The following is a 25,020-nucleotide window of genomic DNA, read 5'->3' on the forward strand; positions in this document are numbered from 1 at the left end:
ATTCTCCTTTATTCAATAACTAAAGGTTGTCAAGCACTGTCTGAAGCTTGTGAAAGAAACTCGCAAATTTACTTATCTGCATTATTTCTGTCATTTCATAAGTGTAGTCTGCATTTATTTTTTGTCGTTTCATAACTGCAGTGTTTTTTAAATTTTGTAATTACACTGACATTTGTAACTTAACATTTTCATCATATTCATAATAAATATAATAAATACATTAAATAATAAATACATTTGAAATTCATTTCTGAATAAAACAATCTCCTATCAACAGTCATTTACATCCTCATCATTCATTTTGACGGAACGTGAACATTAGCAGTAGCTTTTGCCGTATTGTTTAATACAATTGCAATAAATCCATGCTCAAGCTCGTAATATGTTCATGATCTAATTAACATATCACATACCTCGCTGTCAGATTACATACCGTATGTTGTGATGTCTATTATTAATTGCTTGGTGATGTCTGTTAATTGCTTGACATTTTGATCTCAATCTTGGACCCAATTTGGATATATATATAAAACAGATGTTACATAAATTCAAGATCAAGGGTTAAGTTCAAGTACACAACACAAACCTCCCTATCCCATTCCAACACTCTCGCTTACCCCAGCATAGAGTCAACAAGTGAAATAAATATGTCTTATGCTTAAAACCAAATCAAGTTGGTTCAACAATAGTGTAATTCTTCCTGTCTGATTAGTATAGACGAGGTACTAACATGGTGACCAGCGAATGGGATCTAACATTTAAATGCCATCGAAATGATTGTTGATAACGTGTATACTACTGCTGGTGATAACTCTGGTAATTAGCTAAGGTGCATCTGCATACTCTACTCTACAGCCAAATTTGTGTTCTTATTGTTCAATTATATGGATAGGCAGCTTAGATCTTGGATGATCTTCATCTTTCCATTCTTGAACCCCAGTCTTCAACACAAAGGACCCTGCTGTTAGATATAAATGACTGTGTCAACATCATTTAATTACCAGGAGCTGTATCATGACATTCTCATTGCAGATAGCTTCAAAGGAATATTGATTCGCATATATGATTATGAGATTGCTGATCATTATTCTGAATAATCAGTCCCAGAACAAAGTTTTCATTTCACATGATCGTGAGCTGAGCTTGAACTGGTTTGCTTTGAAAATCTTGGTGTCAAACTAGACACATGGACAAAAGCACTAAGAAGCACATGGAAATACTTCAAGATTCTGTTTGGTAATCCTCTATTTGTGATGCTTGAATCACTTTATTCGGGACTAGGAACATCCCTCTGATACTTTAGTGTCTGGATAACTGGAACAATTTTGACAGGTCTGTTATCTACTTTGCTGTTGGTGAATTAGAGACAAGGATAACAAAATTGACATCCTCGCGCTTGAAAGGAAAGTAACAGGATTTGAACACCCACTATCTGATGACAGTGTTTGGTTTTGAACTATCAGAACATTATGAACTGCATCTGGCTGGATACTCTATAACGATGTGTTGATTACCAGGACGCTTGAACAAAAACTTTTCATGGAATATAAAATTGCAGCTGGTGAGTAACTAAAAGCTAAATTGTGTTTCAGACTCCCCTTTTCGATTTAAATTTCTTTGCTCAAAATTTCAACAACAAAAAAAAAAAAAAAAAAAAAAATATTAATTAGTATCTATCAATAATATTAATTAATTGCCAAAAGATCATCATGTCGGATCAAGAAAAAGAAAACAGTGATCCCAGTGCTATAAATCAAGAAGAGAGCACAAGTACTGATGGTCATAGTGAGCATGGGCATGATGAATCTGAAGTGGAATTTTCATTATCAGAAGAACAAAAATATGAGATGAGAATGAGTGAGATTGAATTTCAGAGAGAGAAAGAAAGGAACGAGTGGAAATTGAGAGAGAGGGGAGATAGCATTGAGAGAACATGAAATGAAACAATCAGCAGATAGGATAGAAAGGGACCATGAATTTAAGATTAAGGAATTAGAACAGATCAGAGCAATTGAGGAATTGAAAATCAAACAGTCACAATCAGAAGCAAAACTAGATCATGATAAAAATAACGGTCAAGACAAGGATAGCCAATCGTTAGAAAAGCCTACCAAAACAAAAGTTAAGGTTCCCAAACATGATGATGAGAAAGATGAGATTGATGTATATCTGGAGTGTTTTGAGAAGGTTGCTATAATGAATAATTGGACCAAGAAAAACTGGTGTCTATATCTTGTACCTGAGCTCACTGGTAAGGCAAAGCTTGCCTATAGAAGATTAAGTAAGGAGCACATAACTGACTATGATAAGCTCAAACAGTCAATTCTCGATGCATATGAGCTAAATGCAGAAACTTACCGACGTAAATTTCGTAGCAAGGAAAAGGGCCAAGACCAGTCAGTTAAGGAATGGGTAACTGAATTGCAACAAATCAGTGAAAAGTGGATACAGCAAAGTGGGGTTAAACTAGATGATGGTAAGGCAATTAGGGAGTTGATTGTCATGGACCAAGTTCTGACCAAAGTTCCCAGGGACCTGCGGCTTTACCTAAAAGATAAAAGTTCAGAGATTAACAACCAAGCTAGTAAGTTGGCTGAGTTTGCTGACAAACATATTGAGAATATGGGTGGAAGGGAATGGTATGATAATCTAGCTAAGAAAACTCATGGGACGGATAGATCAGAATATAAGGGTACAACTAGTTCAGGGCAAAGCAGGTCCAATCCAAGTTCATATAATCCAGCAGGTAGAGGAAAAGGTACAACAGGGGGTAAACTCAATAGTACTGCTGAAAGGCGATGCTATTCTTGCCAAGAACTGGGTCACATATCATCCCAATGTCCAAAGAGGAGAGAGAAAAGTGCCTACTTAACAGAAGTTTTTGTAATAGACAAGGTTGACAAAGTAGTCCAAGGGACGGTAAATGGGCAAAATGTGAAGGTCAAGTTAGACACAGCCTGTGACCAAACAGTAGTTGATAAGAAGTTCGTTGAACCTTATCAATATCAGAAGAAACCTGTCAAACTCAAGGGATTGATAGGTAGAGTAACTTTGCCAGTGGCAAGGGTGTGGTTAGATTGTGAATACTTCACTGGGTGGGTTAAGGCTGCAGTGAAGAGTAATTCACCCAAGAATGTTGTACTAGGTATGGATGTCTTTGAAAAGGCAGGATTAGAAGTACTCATCACCACCAGATCAAAAGCAAAAGAAGAGAAAAGGGAAGAGAAAGAAGCAACAGAAAGCTTGAAAGAAGTTTCATTAACTTCGCCAGACATGAAGTCTGAGGAGAAAGGATCACAATCTGAGACGGTAGAAGAGACCTCGGATGATCCAATATGGGCTGATTTTCAACCCAATGAGTTGAAGAAATTGCAGTTAGAAGACATTACACTAGCTGGAATCAGAGACAGGGTAGTACCCATTGATGAGATAGAGCAGCATCGAGTCTGTTGTTACTGGCAAGATGGCATTCTCTATCGGAAGTGGAGTTCAACAAAGTCTCCACATACTGTTGAGAAGCAAATAGTGGTACCAGAGAAGTACCGCAGTTTGTTGCTTAAGTTGGCACATGACATTCCCATGTCGGGACACCAAGGTGTAGAACGGACCAAAGACAGGTTGTTGGCTAGTTTCTACTGGCCAGGCATCTTTGCGTGCGTAGCAAACTACTGCAAAACATGTCATGTGTGCCAAATGGTGAAAAGTATGAGCCAAGACAAGGCTCCACTTTGTCCTTTGCCTATTATTGATGAGCCTTTCAAGAGAGTCGCTATTGACATAGTAGGACCTCTCCCTCTGACCAAGAGTAGAAAGCGTTTTGTGCTGGTCGTAAGTGCGACTATGCTACACGCTATCCGGAAGCCATTCCAATACCTAATGCCAAGGCAAAGACAGTAGCTCGTGAGCTATGGACTCTGTTCAGCAGAGTTGGGATCCCACAAGAGATACTCTCAGATCAAGGTACAAATTTCTTGTCAGCCTTGTTAAAGGAGCTGTGTAAGCTCCTTGGGATCCGTCAGTTGGTTGCTGCACCCTACCATCAGCAAACCAACGGACTGCTTGAGAGGTTCAACAGAACTCTCAAAACTATGTTGCGTACAGTCATGCAAGGGAAAATAGAACAATGGGATGAATACCTCCCACATGTTCTGTTTGCATATAGAGAGACACCCCAGAAGTCTACAGGGAGGACTCCCTTTGAACTTCTGTATGGACGCCAAGTCCGGGGTCCTCTGCAGGTGCTAAAGGAAGAATGGACATCTCCCTCTTCCGCAGGTAAAACTGTAGTAGAGTATCTACTAGACATGAGAGAGAAGATGGAGACCACTACACAGTTGGTCAGAGAAAATATGACACGTGCCCAGGAAGTCATGAAGAAGCAGTATGACAAGAAGACAAAACCAGTTGTCTTTGAGAAAGGTCAATTAGTACTACTTCTCCTGCCTACCTCAGCTAATAAGCTTGAGAAGGCATGGCAGGGGCCATTTCGCATCATAAGGTCCACTTCTCCAACAAACTACTTGATCAATATGGGCCAAAGGAAGCCCTAGAACATATCATATAGATCTTCTGGCCCCGTATCACACACGTGAGCAAGAGTGCTTGATGATAGAGGCAGAAGATGATTTCACTCCTGCGAGTGACAGTGATCTTAGCCATCTGCAAACGCAGACCTGGCAAGATGTACACCTAGCTGAAGATTTGACCTCACAACAGACGGAAGAGGCGACAAATCTACTCAGCAAATACAAGCAAGTCTTCTCGGATGTACCTGGCCGTACATCCTTGTTGAAACATTCAGTGGTGACAACAAATAATGTTCCCGTAAGGCAGAGGCCCTACAGAGTGCCTCGGGCTAAACTTGAAACTATGAAGGAGGAAGTGAACAAGCTATTAGAAGCCGGGATGGTAGAAAGATCAAACAGTCCATATCGTCCCGGTCCTTCTAGTGGATAAGAAGGATGGGACTGCGAGGATGGTAACAGATTTTCGACGTCTTAATCAGTCCTCAGTATTTGACCCTTATCCGACCCCCAGAATTGATGACATCATTGATGAGGTAGGCTCTGCAAAATATATCTCCACTATAGATTTGACGCGAGGGTTCTACCAAGTACCATTGGATGAAGATGCAAAGATGAAGAGTGCCTTTGTGACCCCTTTCGGTCACTTTCAATACTGTGTCATGCCTTTTGGTATGCAGAACAGTACCAGTACTTTTCAGAGGTTGGTAGACATAGTACTAGAAGGTTGTCAAACCTTTGCGAAGGCTTATGTAGATGACATAGTGATTTTCTCAAAATCATGGACAGAACACCTTGAGAATCTGGAGGAAGTGCTGAAGAAGCTTAAGAATGCTGGTTTAACTGCTAAACCCAAGAAGTGTTCTCTGTTTGGTCAGCAAGTAACTTTCCTAGGACATAGGATTGGTGGAGGTTCAACCTGTCCAAGTGCTGAGAAGATAGAAGATGTTCGTGAATATCCCCGACCTATAACAAAGAAGGATATCAAGGGTTTCCTTGGGTTGACTGGGTATTACAGAACATATATTCCAAAGTATTCAGATGTAGCTGATCCGTTATACAGGCTTTTGAAGAAAGATCTGCCGAATGTGGTTACCTGGAATCCGGAGTGTGAGGTAGCATTTGACACTCTGAAGGATGCACTCACTAAGGAACCCATACTGAATAGTCCTGATTTCTCCAGGCAATTCATAGTGCAAACCGATGCATCAAACACAGGGATAGCTGGAATTCTAGCACAGCTAGATGACCAAGGGCAAGAGCATCCGGTGGCGTATTATAGTAGACGATTGGACTCCAGAGAGCAGAACTACAGTACAAACGAAAAGGAATGTCTTGCGATACTATGTGCACTGAAAAAATGGAATGTTTATCTCTTGGGTACTCATTTCAGAGTAGAAACTGACAATAAAGCACTCCAGTGGTTACAGAAAAACAAATCCAGCAATGGTAGACTAACGCTGGAGTCTTTCTCTTCAACCATATTCCTTTGAAATCATATACAGAAAGGGGTTCAAAATCAAAATGCTGATGCTCTCTCTAGAGTGTAAGGTGTGATTTGACTATGTGTTGTATGAGAGCTGAACTTGTGTATGAATACTTTTGACTACTGATTTTGTTTTGTGATTTATGATTGTTTTATTTGGCTATAGGTGATTCTAATGTTTGTCAAAAATGTTAAATTCCCTGAAAGTCAGTGAAACACAATTTTGCTTACTAGTTGCTTGCGATCCCTGCTGCCGCTAATGCGCGTTATTATAATTTGCTGTTGCTACTTTGATACTACTTGCACTATATGTGTGAAGATGGACGAAGACCGATCTATGGATACAAGTGTGAACTTTGTACATTCTATGGAAGATCTTCGACTGGATGGAGTTTTGAACTGAAAACTTTTGCGTGAACAACTTGTGTGAGAACTGCTTTGCGTGAACTGCTTGCGCGTGCTTGAAATCCTTAATACATGAGAGCACGGCTCTCATTATGAGGGAGGGGAGTGTTGTGATGTCTATTATTAATTGCTTGGTGATGTCTGTTAATTGCTTGACATTTTGATCTCAATCTTGGACCCAATTTGGATATATATATAAAACAGATGTTACATAAATTCAAGATCAAGGGTTAAGTTCAAGTACACAACACAAACCTCCCTATCCCATTCCAACACTCTCGCTTACCCCAGCATAGAGTCAACAAGTGAAATAAATATGTCTTATGCTTAAAACCAAATCAAGTTGGTTCAACAATAGTGTAATTCTTCCTGTCTGATTAGTATAGACGAGGTACTAACACCGTACATTACCGACTGTCAAATCAACATGACCCCTTTACACTCCATTTACGCTTATTTCACAAAATTCAACAAAGCTTGCAAAAGCAATGGCACATTAACAAAACCTAAGTCAATTGAACTGACAATACAACCTGCTTTTCTGTTTATTCAATTCTCCTTTATTCAATAACTAAAGGTTGTCAAGCACTGTCTGAAGCTTGTCAAAGAAACTCACTTATCTGCATTACTTATCTGCATTATTTCTGTCCTTTCATAAGTGTACTCTGCATTTATTTTTTGTCATTTCATAACTGCAGTGTTTTCTAAATTTTTGTAATTACACGGACATTTGTAACTTAACATTTTTATCATATTCATAATAAATATAATAAATACATTAAATAGTAAATACATTTGAAATTCATTTCATCAGATTTAAATGAATATTTCACATAAGTAAACGGGCAATAAAATGCAACAGAGCATGAAAATCACATTAATTTATTAAAATAAAAAGAAGCATATGCTTGTAATTGCTAGCACTGTACTATTATAGTCATGATTGTGCAGTTAAATACTGTCACTTTCCATATCGAAACAAAATGTAATATTTATACTACATGAGCTGGGATTGAATGCTACACAACACTGAGTGACATGATATTCCTGATTACATAATAATTTCCTGGTGCGACAACAAATGGTCTGGAATTAGCTTGGTAAGGAAGACAATGTTATGTAACTTTTCCTGAATCATTTGAGTTGGAAGGCTAGAATACTTTGTTGGGAGCTCAGAAAAGAAATATTTTGCAGCTGTCTTTTAATTTTTGTTTCCTATATTAGTAAATTTGCTATTGTTTGACAATATGTACATATATGTATTGCAGAAATTGTGAACCATGTTTAAAATTCTGCATCAATGCCTGCTTACCAGTAATACTGCGCTTCACAGCAGGCCTTTCTGATTCCTGATAACAACGATGTGATGATTTTAATGTTGCTGGGAAAATGCTTTAATTACATTAATGAAATTCAAATCTAGCTTGACTATGATATCTCAAAATCAAATTTACCGATGCTCAACTATCAAAAATATTAATTATTCATACAATAATTTACCATCCAAGAATATTTTTGAATGTTGTTTTAAATTACCTGCTGTTAAATTTGCATGCAATAATGCTTTTTTTACGTGAAGACAAGCAGCACATATAAGTCCGACTGGGAAAACAGTTACAAAGAGGTGATCAATGAATCTAAACACAATTCAATTTGCGTTTAGGAACTGAAGAGCTAAGAAATCGTATATCCTTGAAAAAGCCATGCTATCCGTAAATGATGTAACATGTGGCGAATGCATTACGGGCATTAGACTAGAAAGAGTTCAGTGGGTAACAAATAGAGACATAGGGCAGATGGGTAACGAGAGTAGAACAGCATGCAGGGAACGATGAAAACAAACGACTCTTCATTATTTTTTACAGGAAATTAACCCAGCTAATGCACTCATCACGATGTGAGGTAATCTTAGCAACCATAAAGTAGCTGAAGAAGATGCTGCATAGACTGGCATAGGATTATGGGGTAATGGTCGTGTCTCATGGTTCATATCATGCCGCTTATTATAGTCGTGCTAATCCAGTGCGGACGGACCCCTTGGTGATAAATAGCCTAGCTAACACGTACACCTCATGTAACCAGCCTGATCAGCTGCGGAAGTAAGATGTGAGAACTGCTAATTATGATTAATTATGGCTTTTGCATCTGCAGCTATTCAGGGAGTCTTCTTCTGAAATAGTGGTAATTTTTGTGTGTACAACTGTTCGTATTTGCCGATTATGAACTAAACCTATGCACTTCGCTTGCTGTTATTTCAATATATATATTTTTGTACATGATAGTCCTATACTAGACCTATACACAAAAGTAATAGAACATATTTATTCATTATTGTTTTTACGGTAACTGTATTGAGCATGAAAAAAAAATCAATCTTTTTCGTTTATAATATCGCAGGAGAGTTGCTAAAATTATAAGCCTATAAAATCTTCCAATAAATGATGCATGAAAGGATTGCAGTAAAACCCTGACAGCATGTTAGGAATATTTATCATGAACGTAACACCCCGCCCCATATGCCTGGGGTATTTTGGGTACTTCTTTTATATTTACAATGTTGCCTTGAAGTACCGAGTAATTCGGTTCGTATTTGCCGATTATGAACTAAACCTATGCACTTCGCTTGCTGTTATTTCAATATATATATTTTTGTACATGATAGTCCTATACTAGACCTATACACAAAAGTAATAGAACATATTTATTCATTATTGTTTTTACGGTAACTGTATTGAGCATGAAAAAAAAATCAATTTTTTTCGTTTATAATATCGCAGGAGAGTTGCTAAAATTATAAGGCTATAAAATCTTCCAATAAATGATGCATGAAAGGATTGCAGTAAAACCCTGACAGCATGTTAGGAATATTTATCATGAACGTAACACCCCGCCCCATATGCCTGGGGTATTTTGGGTACTTCTTTTATATTTACAATGTTGCCTTGAAGTACCGAGTAATTTCTTCAAACACTTACATTGCATCATAGCTATCAGTGATAGACACGCATAACATTAAGACATAATTAAGAAATAGGGTATTTATATCAATTCACCGCTCTGTACTTTTTGAGTACAGTGGCAATTCCCTGAATTTTTAATGACCTTTTGTTATCGTCAAAAATTACAGAGGCAAGATGGAAATTTAAAAAAAAAGGTGATAAAAAATGAATCAGTAAGGCTGAATCTTTAGAACGCTCAACCATTTATGCATTCACAAGAATAGACTATCAATGGACAACCAAAAGCTGTGAAATTAACGACTATCGTGATACTGTCGTATCATCCTATTGGGAACTGATTTAATCAATTATGAAATAAGAACACACTCAACCAAATCATATCTGCACTAGCCCTAGTCACACTATCCCTGTCAATCTCTGCTACACAACATCTAGATATCTTGCAGAATTCTTTGTTAACCATGTTAACATTACTTGTGTACAGACTAGTTTTTGCTGTGTGTATGTGGAAGAGGTTGTATTCAGTTACAGTGAATTTCACTTTTTTTTCCCTGAAGAAATTGCAAATGTTCATAAAGTGCCATTTTCATCCTCATCTATCTAATTTGAACATTTCAAGAATTTTGCAAAAATAAGATCTCCAAATGTTTTCATTTAATATACTCAATTTCATTCCCAGTTGCATCATAGGTTCCAAAATCAAGCATAGAACAGCACTACATGGCAGTGCCATAAAAATTCAACTTTTAAACTATAGCATCTACCTGCATTCATGTTCAATTTGTCTGCGAAACATAAATCTTTACATTAGTAATTTATTTGTTTACTTCAAGATTTCAACAAGCTTTGTATTTTTATTTCATTTTCTATGCACTGAGAGTGAGAGATTGAAATAGTAAGATTCAGAGACAATAATAATTTTTTTTACAGTGACTAATAATGAACACAATTAATAAAATATTTATTGCACAAGAAATTCACCGAAGATGAATTTTGTTTTAGTTAAATGTAACATTCCAAAAAAATAATACAATAAGGCAATGAAAAAAAAATCAGAGGGATTGACCTTTGAAATAGGGTCGGTTGGGTGTGTGTGGATTTGTTTTAGCAAATGACTCTAAAAATCACCAAAATCTGTTTTTTGTGCCACCCCCTCTCTCTCTCTCTCTCTCTCGTTCTCTCTCTTTTCAATTGTTTTTTCAGTCAAAATAAATATACTTTGTGCCCAAAATAGCTGATTTTACATGCATACAGATTTTTTTTTTAAATCTGAAAATGAAAAATCAGGGTCGTTAGGGCATGGGATAGTGTTTTTTTTGGCATCCTAAGCAATAAATTTATGCTTCTGATTAGTGGTAGGCAGGGAACGACCCCATCACCAAATGTGTGAAAACAGCAAATTAAAACCGTAGATAAATGATTTATCACATTGTAGACTGTAGATGACATACCTATTATATTTTGATGTTAAAATACATTTTATCACATTATAAGACCTTGGTGAATATTTTGCAGTGAAAATCACCACATCCATGGCATGAATGTATAAATCTGGTATAAAGACAATATAAGAATTTTTAATACTTACCGGTAATAAACAATTAAATGTAAATATTGACATAACAATTTGTTCATCATTTTTATCATTATGAGTATTATTATCATTATCAATATTATTATCATCATCATCATCAATGATCATTGGCATTATAATTATTAATCAAATCGCCAGTAGCAGTAGTAATAATATAGTATCATCATTATTTCAAACTGTACGTCCTAATCATAATCAGTTCAACATACTTTTCCATCATTACTTTCAATCTTGATTAATAAATCAGTTAAGTTTTTATACCCAATCCAAATTAATCAACCATAGCTGGCTAGATGGACTGATTTAATTTTGTCGGTACAAGTGTAATTTTGCTTTTAGTTAACAGCTCCCATACCGTAGCATCACTTTCAATTAAATTTAATGCACTTGAAAGTCCACCACTGTCCCTTCACTTGTATCTAGGCAATTTATTTCAATCGGAACAATAATTTAAATATCCTGAGCAATATTGTCATGCAATTTTATTTGATATGTAATATACTGCAATATTGATGGAGTCTGGATGCTACAGGTACATATGAAATATACATGAAATCATTGGAACACTGCCATCTATTTATAGTACATCTAAGTCAAATCAATTGCATTCACTTTCAGAACTAGAAAACAATATGGATAAAATGGTGGGACGAAAAAAACAAAATAGGATTTATTTGAGCCATATTTGGTTTCAATAGTCATTTAATTAAAAGATTCACTTAGTGACTTGTCAACTCAGTGCCACTTCTCTATGCATGAGCTATAAAGAAATTCAATTTGGAATTTCATTTTGATAATTTGAGAACTCATCTTGAAATTAAATGTGGTCAATGAAACCAACAAACCTGCAATTTCAACTTAATTACCACAGAACAGCATCTAAATTTGAATATAATGTAGACAATGAATAATAAATAATAGGCCTACAATTTTACAGTGCACAGTCTGCTCAATTTATTAAGCCAATTTTTGCATTGGATTTTTTCTAATCAAATGTGTCATCCCATTCAAAGACACATGGATACATCCATATGTTCAAAGCAAGTAACATTTATTTCATAATGAGAGCAAGAAGACTTGACAATGAAATCTGAAAAATATTACACCTGTGACACTGGCAAACAAAAAGAACTTGATCTTGTTCCCTTCTCGGAAGACAGTCATTAGGCTAAAATATTATTCCAGTGATCTGTCCATCCTGTTGCATCTAAAGACAAGCAGATGGCAATTGCAGGATACAGGTGGAGTAGGCACAGTAACAGGAGCCAAGGAAGGGGCGTGGCTGTTATGATATCCATCTGTCCACACCAAATATTACATGGAAGTCATTTGCAAGTTCAAGTTGCTGCCATCTAGGTAAGAAATGAGCAGGTACATAAAATCAACTGCACAGTCTTGCCAGTATTGTATGACACTGTGTTAATGTGATGATGGGATATAGGGATAAGGACATCCCACATCCTTGGTAAGTGAAAGTCAAACAGTGAATGAAAGATGACATCTTGCAGTAAAAGAAAGATGACATCTTGCTTTGCTGGGAGAGGCTGTTGTCTACAGTCAAATCATGGAAACAAACAAAAATGCCTTTTTGGGGAAAAGTATTTTACAACCTGAACTTTTTGCCAATTATTGTAACTTTGCAAAAGATATAATCAATTTTCATGTACAAGTTGGGACAGTATATTAAAATTCAGTGGAAAGTTGAACCACAAGTTCTGTGGTGGGATGACATTATGCTTATACCTGTTACTCCCAGTTGCCATGGCAGACTGTCATCATAATCCCAATCCTGGGTTTGTGTACTGGTATAAACCTTCTGGGAGATGGAAATGTACGTGAGGTCATTAGGTCACAAGATATACCCCAAGCAGCTCCGAGGTCACAGAGAGATGTGTAAGCTGATTTGGCATGTAGCACTACCATTGTGGTAGGATTATTTCTGGCTTGCCTTGTCTGTCCTCACAGGCACACATGACATTGACTTGGGTACCTACCTGCCAATACACCCATTGTACCTGCTGAATATTGAATGAAAGGAAATGTTTGTTCAATGAATTGATTTTTAAAAATTACACTATCTCTTGAAGTTATAGCCTAAATGTTAAACATACACAAACACAAAGCCTATGTCTAAAGGGAGTGAACAAACTTTCAGATAAAACTTTATGTTTCCTGCTACAACTTACAAATACTTGTAGAATACTGCTACTATTAAATTTTGTCTGTTCAAAATGTTGATATAAACTGCCAATCAGCATGATCAGGAAGGCTAAATTAAGCAAGTACCTGAATTGGACAAGCTACTTAACTTTGAGACCTAAACATTGAACATGATCAAATCTGCAGCTGTTTTGATGATGATGTCAAATGCAATGTTTACTGTATGAAGGTTCACTGTATTGTATTATTCCCAAATACAAAATTCAATGTCGACATTATCACAATGTAAATGTGTTAACATTTCAGGAATGGCATGGATTTAGGCAAAAAGTTTCTCTTGGTAAGTCCATAGGTTTCTTCAACCATGTAATTATTTTGCAAAATTTAAGTTTGTGCAGGTATTTTTTTCTTTCTTGCATTGTTATTTATTTATTTATTTATCAAAATCACTGTTGCATTGAATAAACCAATCAATATTCTTCAACCCTGAGAATATTCTGTAGCTGACAAAAGTTGAATCCAGCTACTCAGAGCCTTTTAAACCATTTATTTTCATCAGTTCCTGTGTTAAACCAGATCTCCACAAAAGCCCTATTTTGTGCACAAGATTTAATGCAATGATCATAGGAGACTTGTTGAATATGGTCTATTCTACCCAAATGTAAAAACATGACCCTTTTTCTGATGGGGTCAAGTTGATTATTTGGTTAAATTCACACTGCGACTGTAAACTGTATAATGTAAAAGTGACAACTTTCAAGGAGAAAAATCATTGAAACACTTATAAAAAAAGAAATTCTGTTTTCCATAACATATTCCCAGACACAATATTATGCAAGATATTGATCATTTAGAGTACAAAATTCATGAAAAAAAACCCAACTCAACTTTTCCATTTCTGTCAGTGAGATTTTGTTTCTGTCATTACAACTCCTGGAGGGATAACTTTTCTGTGTGTGTAAACAAACAAATCAAGTTCAAAAGCAACATACCAACATGTACTCAGACTTCAACAGCATTTTCAAAACATGAAAGGAACAGTTTCACTAGGAAATAAAGAATACCTATCTTGACAGTTCTATATATTATTTATGCCAGGCTCTTCATTCAAATGGTTGAATACAGGGCTCAGATTAACTTTTTCTAACTCTTGTCTCCCAAAATTGCTTCCTAGTTTTAAAGTTGAAAGGCACTGTTGTTTGCAGGCATGACAATTGTCAGCGTTTTAGCTGATTTCAGCGTTTTTTTGTTATTGTTTTCAGTGTTTTTCAGCCTATTAATTTCTGAATCAAATTCACAGAAAATGGGAAAAAAACATGGGTTTCAATGTTTTTTCCAAGACCAGTTTTCATGCCTGTGTTTGAAAACTGGAGCATGCAGGGCAGTAGTATGGTTAGTTGTTTAAAAACGTTGCATCACAATTTTGTACTCCACTTTGAAAGTTGTTCACACAACAAGGCTGATTGAATATTCCAGAATTCCTTAAGAATCAACCAATGTAGATTTTTAATGAACTGTTTTGTGCATTCGTCTCAGGTGCATTACACATGCCCCGGACACATGCACAGTAAACAGCTTATGTAAAGTATTCTGAAGGATCGTCCACTTCTTAAGGGGGTACTACACCCCTTTCCAATTTTGTGCCTATTTTTGCATTTTTCTCAAAAATGATAGCACATTGGTGACAAGTAAGATATGTATATTATAGGGGCAAGGACTACAACTACTGTACTGAAATTTCAGCAACTCAAAGCAAATAGTTATTGATTTATTGATCAAATATTGGTTTTCCCTCATTTTTGTCTGTAACTCCACAACTGTTGTCTGTGCAGAAATAAAAATTTCCAGTGCAGTAGTTGTAGTCCTTGTATCTTACTTGTTCCCGATGCGCTATAATTTTTGAGAAAAATGCACAAATAGGCACAAAATTGGGCAGGGGTGTAGTACCCCCTTAAATTAATTAAGAATAAGTTCTTTAAATTACACCTTCTGCAGAGATTTCTTGTACAGGATATTAGCAATATTTTCATTTAGTAAGTACACTCAATGTTGTTCACTACATTCATGTTGCAATATTGCAGAGCAATGAAAGTTCAGATCTCAGGAAGTATAATTTCTATAGTAATTAGCAGTATCAAATTTGTATCTATGCGTATTGGTTCAATGTCAACACCTTTTGCAGAATTAGATCAAAGACAAGCACAGAACAATGACTCATCACAAGCTAATAAATATATTTCATTTGTGTTTTCTTCACTAAACAGGCATACAAAATGTTATATCGCAGTACCGTACATCTGACATTACAAGCAGGTTATATTTGATATATAGGAAAAGAGCACATGATTTATCTGACGACTGCCGTGTACGCCCACGTGTATCAGGTTTTATAAAACTATTTGGGCTTTTAGTTTTCTTTTATTTCACAAAGACGCTCTCTAATTTTACACTCTACAAAAAATAAATTGAAACACATTACGATCACTTTCTTTATCTATAGCCCACTCTAATGATTTAATATCCATCAGAAATAGCCTATATTTCAAAAATGTTCGCAAAATTTCAGAAATATTACTTCCTAAAATCTGTTAGATATTTGGAAGATTAAAAAAATAACACTTGTGGCTGGCCCATTTCTCTCTTTTTTCCTTCCTAATTTTCCATTTCATTTTGGTTTTGACTAAAAGCTCTTATAGTGATACTTGTATCAATATTGATTACATAGCGATTCAACTGTTCCCACGGGTAGGTTCTCCAGGTCCTACCTGCTCACACACGGTCTTGTTGTTAGCTTGCATGTATTGTATACGGTCTTGTTGCTAGCTCGGCTTTCTCCTCAAAACAGGGTTTTTTTCCGACTACTAAAACAATTCAAATTTCAAGATTATTATTTTCAACATTTTGCTTCAGATCTAGACGGATCAGTAAATGTGGACTGAAAACCAAATTGATTTCTAACAGTTTTAATAAAATATGTTAGCAAATCAAACCCAACTGATTTATTAAATTTGTGAATATGCTTTTCTTTTGAATAAGTACACCTCCAAATATACAAATCTTGAAACGAAGTGTGTATAAACAGCAATGTCTGAGCAGTGAAAAGCCTGATTCTAGAAAATGTCACAGTGGCCAAAGCAGCCGGTGACATTTATAGAAAATCAACAATGTTAAATTGAAGGGCCAAATTATCTCCGGTCTTTCTTTCTAATTATTGATTCAATGCATACTAGCATGAATCAAATTGGGTTTCTCTCTAGCCGGTCATCTATGATCTATCAGATAATTTCACAAACAGTGAGCCGAGATGATTACTTTAATCTTGATAAAATAAACAGGTGAGTTTAGGAATATAAACTATCTGTGTCCAACATAAGATGTGACTTAAAATTTTCTGTTGATCTTTGTAACTTCTTGAGCGTGTGTGGCAATATGGCGACATGCATAGTAGGGTACTTGCAATTTGTAGCTCCTTTTGAATTTCAAACAATATATATAATTATTGAAGTGCATATTTATTATTCATCATGATCGTCACTGCCTTAATTATAATTCTTGAAAATAAAACAGGTAATGTAAGTAACCTATAGGCCTAATTTGAAGTTTACTACACGTAATGCTTTTGCGCATATTATATTCTGTTAATAATTAAAACAAGTCTAATTTAACAAAGGTGTGTGCGACAAGCCTTGGTTACCCGGCAACTCTTAATTAACCTGCTGTGATTTCTCGTTTTTTTCTATAGCACTAATTAATTCCCCTTCATTAACTGCGTACAATGATGCTATTTTTATTTTAGTTCCTGAGACATGCCATAACCAGTGACTGAAAATAAACAAGGCTTTGTATTAAAGGTAACATGAGTTCATGCTATGCACAGACTCATGAATCACAGATTCTAGAATCTGTGCATGAATTTGACCCTAGTCCCTGGTATTCAAGTAATGATAGTGTTTAAATGTGCTAGAATTTATTCCGAGAGCAAGATGCTTTACCGCGTTTACCACCTTATAATTGGTGAAGGGGCACTTCAAATATTTAACTGCTTCAAATTACAATTTGCAAACGATGGGGCTACATACCAGTAATGTACTAGGGATCGTTTATGCCAAATGATGTACATGTAGACACACAGGAATTAACAACAGTACAACATTTATGCAAATTAGTTAATTAATTATGCAAATATGCAAATTAGAGGGCGGCTTCACTATATAATACATTAGAACATATTAGAAACACTTTGACCAAGTTTCAGGGCAAAAGTATGCAAAATAAAAGTACCCTGAACATTTATGCATTGATTTTTAGCAAAATATTGGCAAAAATTACATATTAATGAGTCTTTCCAGTCCTTTTAGCTCATTAACTATATTGATTATTGACAAAAACAATAGGATACAAAGAAAATATAAATTGATGTATTTTGGAAGCCGTATGTCCGATTTGCTCCAAACAAAAGGCATATTGATCAGTGTACTTTACCCTACTCAATTAATCTGTTTAAAACAAGCTCAAAGCATTTTCTAATTTCTAAAAAATGCATCCAATACCACCTTAAAGGTAACATGAGTTCATGCTATGCACAGTCTCATGAATCACAGATTCTAGAATCTGTGCATGAATTTGACCCTAGTCCCTGGTATTCAAGTAATGATAGTGTTTAAATGTGCTAGAATTTATTCCGAGAGCAAGATGCTTTACCGCGTTTACCACCTTATAATTGGTGAAGGGGCACTTCAAATATTTAACTGCTTCAAATTACAATTTGCAAACGATGGGGCTACATACCAGTAATGTACTAGGGATCGTTTATGCCAAATGATGTACATGTAGACACACAGGAATTAACAACAGTACAACATTAATTCCAGGTCCCAGATTGCACCTGCGCGGCATATCTTGATCTAAATTATTTCAATAGTATTCAGAATATTACAAATGTATTCAAACCCATGTTTTTGCATCCAGCACAAGGCTAACCAATTTGCAAACACACTTAACTCAATGTAACGTTAAACACACTATGTTTGTGTAAACATGACAAACTTGGATGATGTTTCATCCAACATGGCCATTTCTTACACCAATCGCACTAAAACCACTTTTACCCAACTTCCTATGTTCCGGTTTAATCCAAATACCTAAACACATGACTGCAAGAAATCATCTAGGTAAAATTGCTACATTTTAGGCCTATTTATAGCTTCTTTTTTTCAATTCTGCAGAAAATGCCATCACTTTTAGGGTTTCATTGCTATTTTCAAAATTGTAGCCACATAAATGCATTCAAATGCCAATTGCATGCACAAAAGGATAAACTGGTTCTTGAGAAAGGTTTTGGATGTAATGCTAAAATTCAATTCCACTTTATGTTGAAGTCTATTGGGCTGATGTACTGGTGGCTCCCCCCCCCCCACCAACCCCTTGCAAACTTCTAGTTATTTTGTTTACACCTGTAATGTATACATAGGTGTGACTGACTGGACATGACTGGACTAAAGGGGGTTAATACAATATAATCGTATAATAAAGTCCAAAATCTAGTTCTGGAAAAGGTTTTGCATGTTTTGGTTGTTTTTGAAAAGAATTAAATGCTTAAATATTTTTTTTCTTTTTTGTAAATCTAGGCCACACACACCTGTGCGCACATACCAAATATGAACATTTTGAAAGCATACATGACCCCCATGATATTACTATGCATATTATGTATACATGTGTTTCCAGAAGTTGCACTTAACTTAACCATTGGTTTATTTGACAGCGGAGACTACCTGAAATCGCTCTTTGATGTTGTGTAAAAGTAGCCCAACTTTTATCCTTAACTACTGGTTTCTATGGGACAGGAAAGAGTCCAAATTCACAGTGAACATTTTCAAAGTCCCCCAATTGGGCTACAAATTGCAGGTCTGATAAACTGTACACACATTATCAAGCATTCAAGAAACATCTGAAGAGGTATGTAAATTTTTGAAGCACTTAGTAGGTGGTGCCAGTTTCCAAACAAAATTGTAAAATTGTGGTAAACACACAAAACACTTGTCTAGAATGGATAGTAAGTTTGAAAGGCCTTGTGGACAAGAAATGACAATGTGTGCATCCATATAGAAGAAAACAAACCAACCATATCCATTTATCCAAATGGTATCTATTGTTAAAGTTACACAATATTTTCCATGCTGAATTTGCATATACATATACAGGTAAACTGGTGTTTTGCCTACGGATCACACAAGGAAATGGGCTAATTGTAGTGCTTAGTTGGATTTGGAAAGGAAAATGTAGCTACATGTATGTGTGTTTAGCTCTTGCCATTTAGAACTAGTTCTAGCAAGGTCATGATGAGTCCATGAATAAATCCGTTAATGCAAACTTCAAGCTCTCTGTTACTGTAAAAGACAACAACACAGCCTAAATTTTCAATTTCTGTTTACGATTTTTTCTTTTATTTGAGGAAGTAAAAGAAAGCGAGCTATGTTGTTCATAGATTTAAGATTTTTTTCTGATGTGTCTAGTATAGGCCATCTAGTTAAAAACATAAGAAAGCAACTGTTCTTTTGGCAAATTAGCTATTGCATCCCTCTTGTCCAAACATGACTTTTTAAAGTTTACTTTATGTCTATCTAGTATCTGGTCTAAAGTGAGATTGATCTTTTCTTGGATGTTGCAGTAGTGACCTACATCAGGCACTTACAATGACTTCCCTTACCTAAATTATACCTTATTACATACATGTAAGGCAGGACAGAGCAGATAAAAAATCCTTTTCTTAACTTACAAAAAATAAAATTGATTCGCTTGAAAGTGGAAAGTATGAAATAATTTGACAATTTAAGTCAGAAAATAACATTGTGCAGTTTTTGTGCTGCAAACAAGAAACGTTGCATAGTTCCTGGGTTGTTGGAATGATATCTCACAACTCAATACAAATGTTAAATTATAGTTAAAATATGGATGTTAACACTGGTTAATGCCAACAAGAGATGAGTCTGATGCCAAGATTTATAGTTCACATGCAGATCGTGATAATGCCATGTCTGTAATTGAAAGCATGGGATTTCGACAAGCAAGCCTCTCAAAAAATCCTGATCAAAACAGAAATGCCTAAAGTCTGCATTGGGATAGCAAGACCGTGCTTGGAGACAGCTCCATTAATTGCCTTGCAAATTAAAAACATGTCACCACTGAAATGCATTATTTTACATTGAGATGAAATGACAATAATTTCAATCACACAATAATGCACTGACTGCAATGCGGAGGCAGGAAATCATCTTGGAGGAATACATATACCATTTGTAGATGAACCGACTGTGGCAGGCACTCAACATCACTTAAATGGTTGCATGATTTTAATCTGTGTATTCACTAACATATGGATGGATTGTTTTTGCGACTCAAAAACAAACAATCTGCAACAATTACATGCATGTCCAAACAACAAAAATAGCTGCAAAACAACAACAGATATTTAAAGGTAATTACACATGTTTTATTTATATCATGTTTGTGTTGTCCATACTATGTGAGTTAGCAAAATAACAAATCTTGACACTTCCTAGAATTTTAATCAATGTTTCTATTTTGGAATTAATATTTGTGTGACACTTAGCATGTCAATAAATTACAATATTGTACTCAAAGTCACAGAATTAAAGTCTCCATCTATGAATAAAACCAAAGTTACTTATGGCGATTCTCTCCTCTTTTAATCAACTTAATTAATTTCCTTCCATCCCATAGGACCAGTAGCAACGATGGCCTTCTAATAGCATTATTCATGAAATGTATCTTCCAAATTCTGCACACATAGCATCTATGAAAACCATCTGAGTGACCTTAGCAACAGCTTGCCAGGATCTCAATTCCATTTCAATTGGCCAATTTTCTTTAATGCGATCACATTTCTCTCCTCTATGTTGCTGCTGAATTAATTCAAGTTTGTACGTTATTGTGAAAGAATGCGTGGACAGAGTAGACGATCAGAGTGAATCCCTATTAGTGCTGTAATTGCACAAATGCGAAGACCCACACCAACCCAAATTACACCAACTGCATCCCCCGGTGAGATGAAGCGTGCCACTTGCATTGATCTGCAAGAGCAAAATTTCCACTGGGAAATCGGCATCACCTGTACCTTGCCTAGTACCTGATACTCAATGTATAATTCTATAGCAAAGAGAACAGCATGCTATTTGGCATCGCATGCCGAGTTATCACCACCGTACAATGATGTACATAGAGCGCAGCCATCTCTCATAAACGAGACAAAATTTGTGTGAATGGGTGGAATCTTTGGCATGTTCATGGCAGCTGCATGCTTGGACTGTAAGCCCGGCCTCTAGGATTGAGGGATGTACATTCCAGCACATGTACGCATCACCAACCCTGTCTGCCGATCAAAACAGAGAATACCGGGAGCCAATAAGCCAGACATCTATCCACAAGCTCGCTTGTTGTGATGAGATGCTTTGATACTTTTGGCTTCAAAGGGAACTTAAAACTTGTTATTCCACAAGAATCAGTTCAGTACAACAATATAGTAAACAGTAAACACCACGCTACATTCCAAAATTCACCTCCCAGTTAGTTTTCTTACTACTTTGGGTAACATTTAGTGTCGAACATAGTTCCATGAAAAGGTGAGAAAAATAACAGCCAGAAAAGTCTGAATTTGTCATTTGTCAAAACAAGCCCCTCTGAAGGACAGAACTTGACAAACAGTGCGTACATTCATGTATTAAATTTTTCATACATAGAATCTTCCAAGATGCAACTAATTTTGTTCTTTTACACTAAATGTGACACAAATATGGTAAATAAAGATAACTTTCAGCTTAGTACCTCCACTTTCTTGAATTTCGGTGAGCCAAATAATTGTATTGTTTGCTCAAAAATGGATGACATTTATATAATTTCTCATGTTGAATAAATTTCCTCTCGGGCCTGAATCACAACAGAGCGAATACTGCTTAGCACTCAACCTGGGTGCATTACCAGTGTCCCTGTCTTAAATGTCACAGCCAAACACAAAATCCAAAAGGTTAAAATTGATGTACATGTGAACGAAAAACAAAAGCCGCCATTGAAATTTTGTTCTCCCACATAAGCATTAACCCCATGAACTAGTGGAAGTGTTTAGTTTCCCCAATTGAAGCACCGCAATTTGGAGCTGATTTGGCGTAATTATTCCTGTCAGGAAGAGGCGGCAGCTAGAGTTTAGGTTACACTTCTAATGGACTGTCCGCGAATACATAATAACCTGAAGATACCGAGACAGAAACTAAAGCGTTAACTATCTCGCAACAGTTAAATGTAACATATCCTGGAACTCAGGAGTGTATCAGTTTGGTTTGGAGCATGCGGTTGGTCTGTCTGTCTGTCTGACTGGCCAGGAGGATTCCAGGAGGATGTAACACAACAGTGTCCTGATGCAAGGCACAGGGTTATCTTTAGAGGAAGTGTGCCGGACCTAGTACCACTTCCACTATTCACAAGGTTCACCTGCCGCATGAGGTGTGTGTTATTGTACATAACCAATAGAATTAAAATTTTTTTAAATTATTGCCGCAAATTGACACCAAACATTTTTTAGGACAGAGTTACATGATAAGCCTATTGTGCATACATGTACATGTATGTTTGCCCTTATTTTTTTTGTTGAGATGACCCACATGTGAATAGAAACATCTTTTCACTTGGTTGATTGAAACTCATTTTGTTATTAGAAGAAATTTTATGGATATGCACATTGCACAACTTACATTTACTGTTGAAAATATTTAATGATAACATGGGAAAATTCCCAGGCTTATACAAGTGGTATCTCAAAGTCTGTTTTATGGTAACTCTATCCATGTTATCTGTGCCCTCTTTGATTTACTATCAGTTTATCTGTCCGTCTCTTAGCAACCCGGGTTAATTTTAACCAAGTTGATAAGGATAAAATGATAAATGATTGAACCAACTTTCAAACAACCCAATATTGTGTACGCAATGTGGGCGTTTCCTCGCATATATGCGATGTTCACAATCGAGCAAAGCGAGACTCTTCTCATATAAAATTGGTTTGAAATTTTTCAACAAAAGTACCTGTCCATTTTTCAATAGCTTCATGAAGTTGAACAATTTCATGAGATTGTCTTTGGGAGGGAGGTATAAACATCCAACATATTGCTGAAATCAGGGATGTGAAACTCAATCAAATAGATCAAATTTGATCCTTGTTTTGCCATCTTTCAAACATGACTCATTTGACTGGATGTCATCTGTATCGGTCTGAAGTAACCTAAGTACAGTATGTAGTATGTACTATGATCGTATGTCCCACATCATTTACTATCTACTAAAGTATTCATAGTTCATCAGATATCAGAATAAAGATAACCCTTTTATGATATTTAAATTGTCAAGTATTTTATATTTAAATTATCAAGTAGTGCATCAGGAGACTACAATACTAGTCTCTATTTAATTTCATAAGATCAGCCATTTCTTACTTCACTCCCCAGACCATTAACATTTTAACATCACATGCTCTTTACACGTTTCGCCATGTTGCTACGCACAGCAATGTATATTTGCCAAATTTCTTTGGCTCTTTTGTGCAAATATCAAAGTGCAGCGTTTCTGCTGGGACATGAAAAGAGCGGCAAATATTTTGACGCGAGAACACAAGTCAAATTTAATTTTTGGATCATCAAATCTACATGGCAATTAACTTCTCAAGCCATTTTACAAGCTCGCGTGAAATCCTCTTGATGAAAATGTTTGAATTTCCAATTCATTTCTTTGATCAAATATGAAATAGGAAGAAAGAAGATGTTGTAGATCACAAACAATTCTAGAAAAGGTACAATACACGGACATTTGATAGAAACAGTGATAGTAAGCAAGGTCTTGTAGAAACTGGACGGACAGAACATCTGTGATGATATAAACATAGTCGTTTTCCGATCATCAAACAAAGCCCTAGCTAATTTTCGGATTCCTTCAGGGACTGACCAGAGCAATAAACACGTATGAAAAGAACCGAACCATCACATCATCCCATAGATCAAACACCACATCATCCTGATATCACAGCTTGCATCGCCAAGATGTAACACCTCACACCATTTGTGATACAATCCAGCTAAATGAATCATTTGTTGATAAATAAAATTTTTCAATTTTTCCATTCCATAATAGATCAGAAATCGCATCAAAATTTTCATAATTTTTAAGTGAAGGATATTTTTGAGAAAACAAATAAATATAATTGAAAAATTATTGTGTGCCCATACCATGTATCCCATTATTATATCAAAAGCGACAAATAGCCCATATATCTACTACTCGGTGCCATAAGTGGGTAAGAGCAATAGCTGCCCTGTGAACATTTGGTAATACACATGGCAGCTATTTCTCTTACTCACTTTAGGCACTGAGTATGCTGAGCAGTCGATATATGCTCTTTAACCAATAACAGTTGGGGAGTATCATGAAATTACTAGTCGGGACGCTAATGTTGTTTTCACGATAATTTATTCCAATACCAAACTAACTTGTAACACGCTTTTCCATCTTTTGCAAGGATTCAATTAGCTAGAACATCAAATTAATTCCTATAAAGATCCTCCTAAATTAGATTGGCAAGAATCGATGACCTACAAGCAACATACGCCATGTACCTATGCGACTTACTCTATGCACGACAAAATTAAATCCCTCTAATTGTCACTTAATGACGATTTCAACAAATCATTATTCATTCGCTTCAGGCTAGTGGCTATCTCGAGTAGACAGCAGCAAAAAAAATGAAAAAAAAAACATTCTTTAATGCTCTGCGTACTAGGCTTCAACAAAAAGTCCAGGTTTTGAGATATTTTCTCAAAATATCAAGAGTTATCT

The 25,020-nt window shown here is 35.9% G+C and overlaps 1 protein-coding gene across 1 annotated transcript in view; it reads right to left on the minus strand.

Annotated features, from left to right (window-relative positions):
• Positions 1 to 25,020, minus strand: part of LOC140153214 (RNA-binding protein Nova-1-like) — a 138,246-nt gene that overhangs the window by 87,478 nt on the left and 25,748 nt on the right.

Source organism: Amphiura filiformis, chromosome 5 (assembly GCF_039555335.1).
Source record: "Amphiura filiformis chromosome 5, Afil_fr2py, whole genome shotgun sequence".
NCBI lineage: Eukaryota > Metazoa > Echinodermata > Ophiuroidea > Amphilepidida > Amphiuridae > Amphiura > Amphiura filiformis.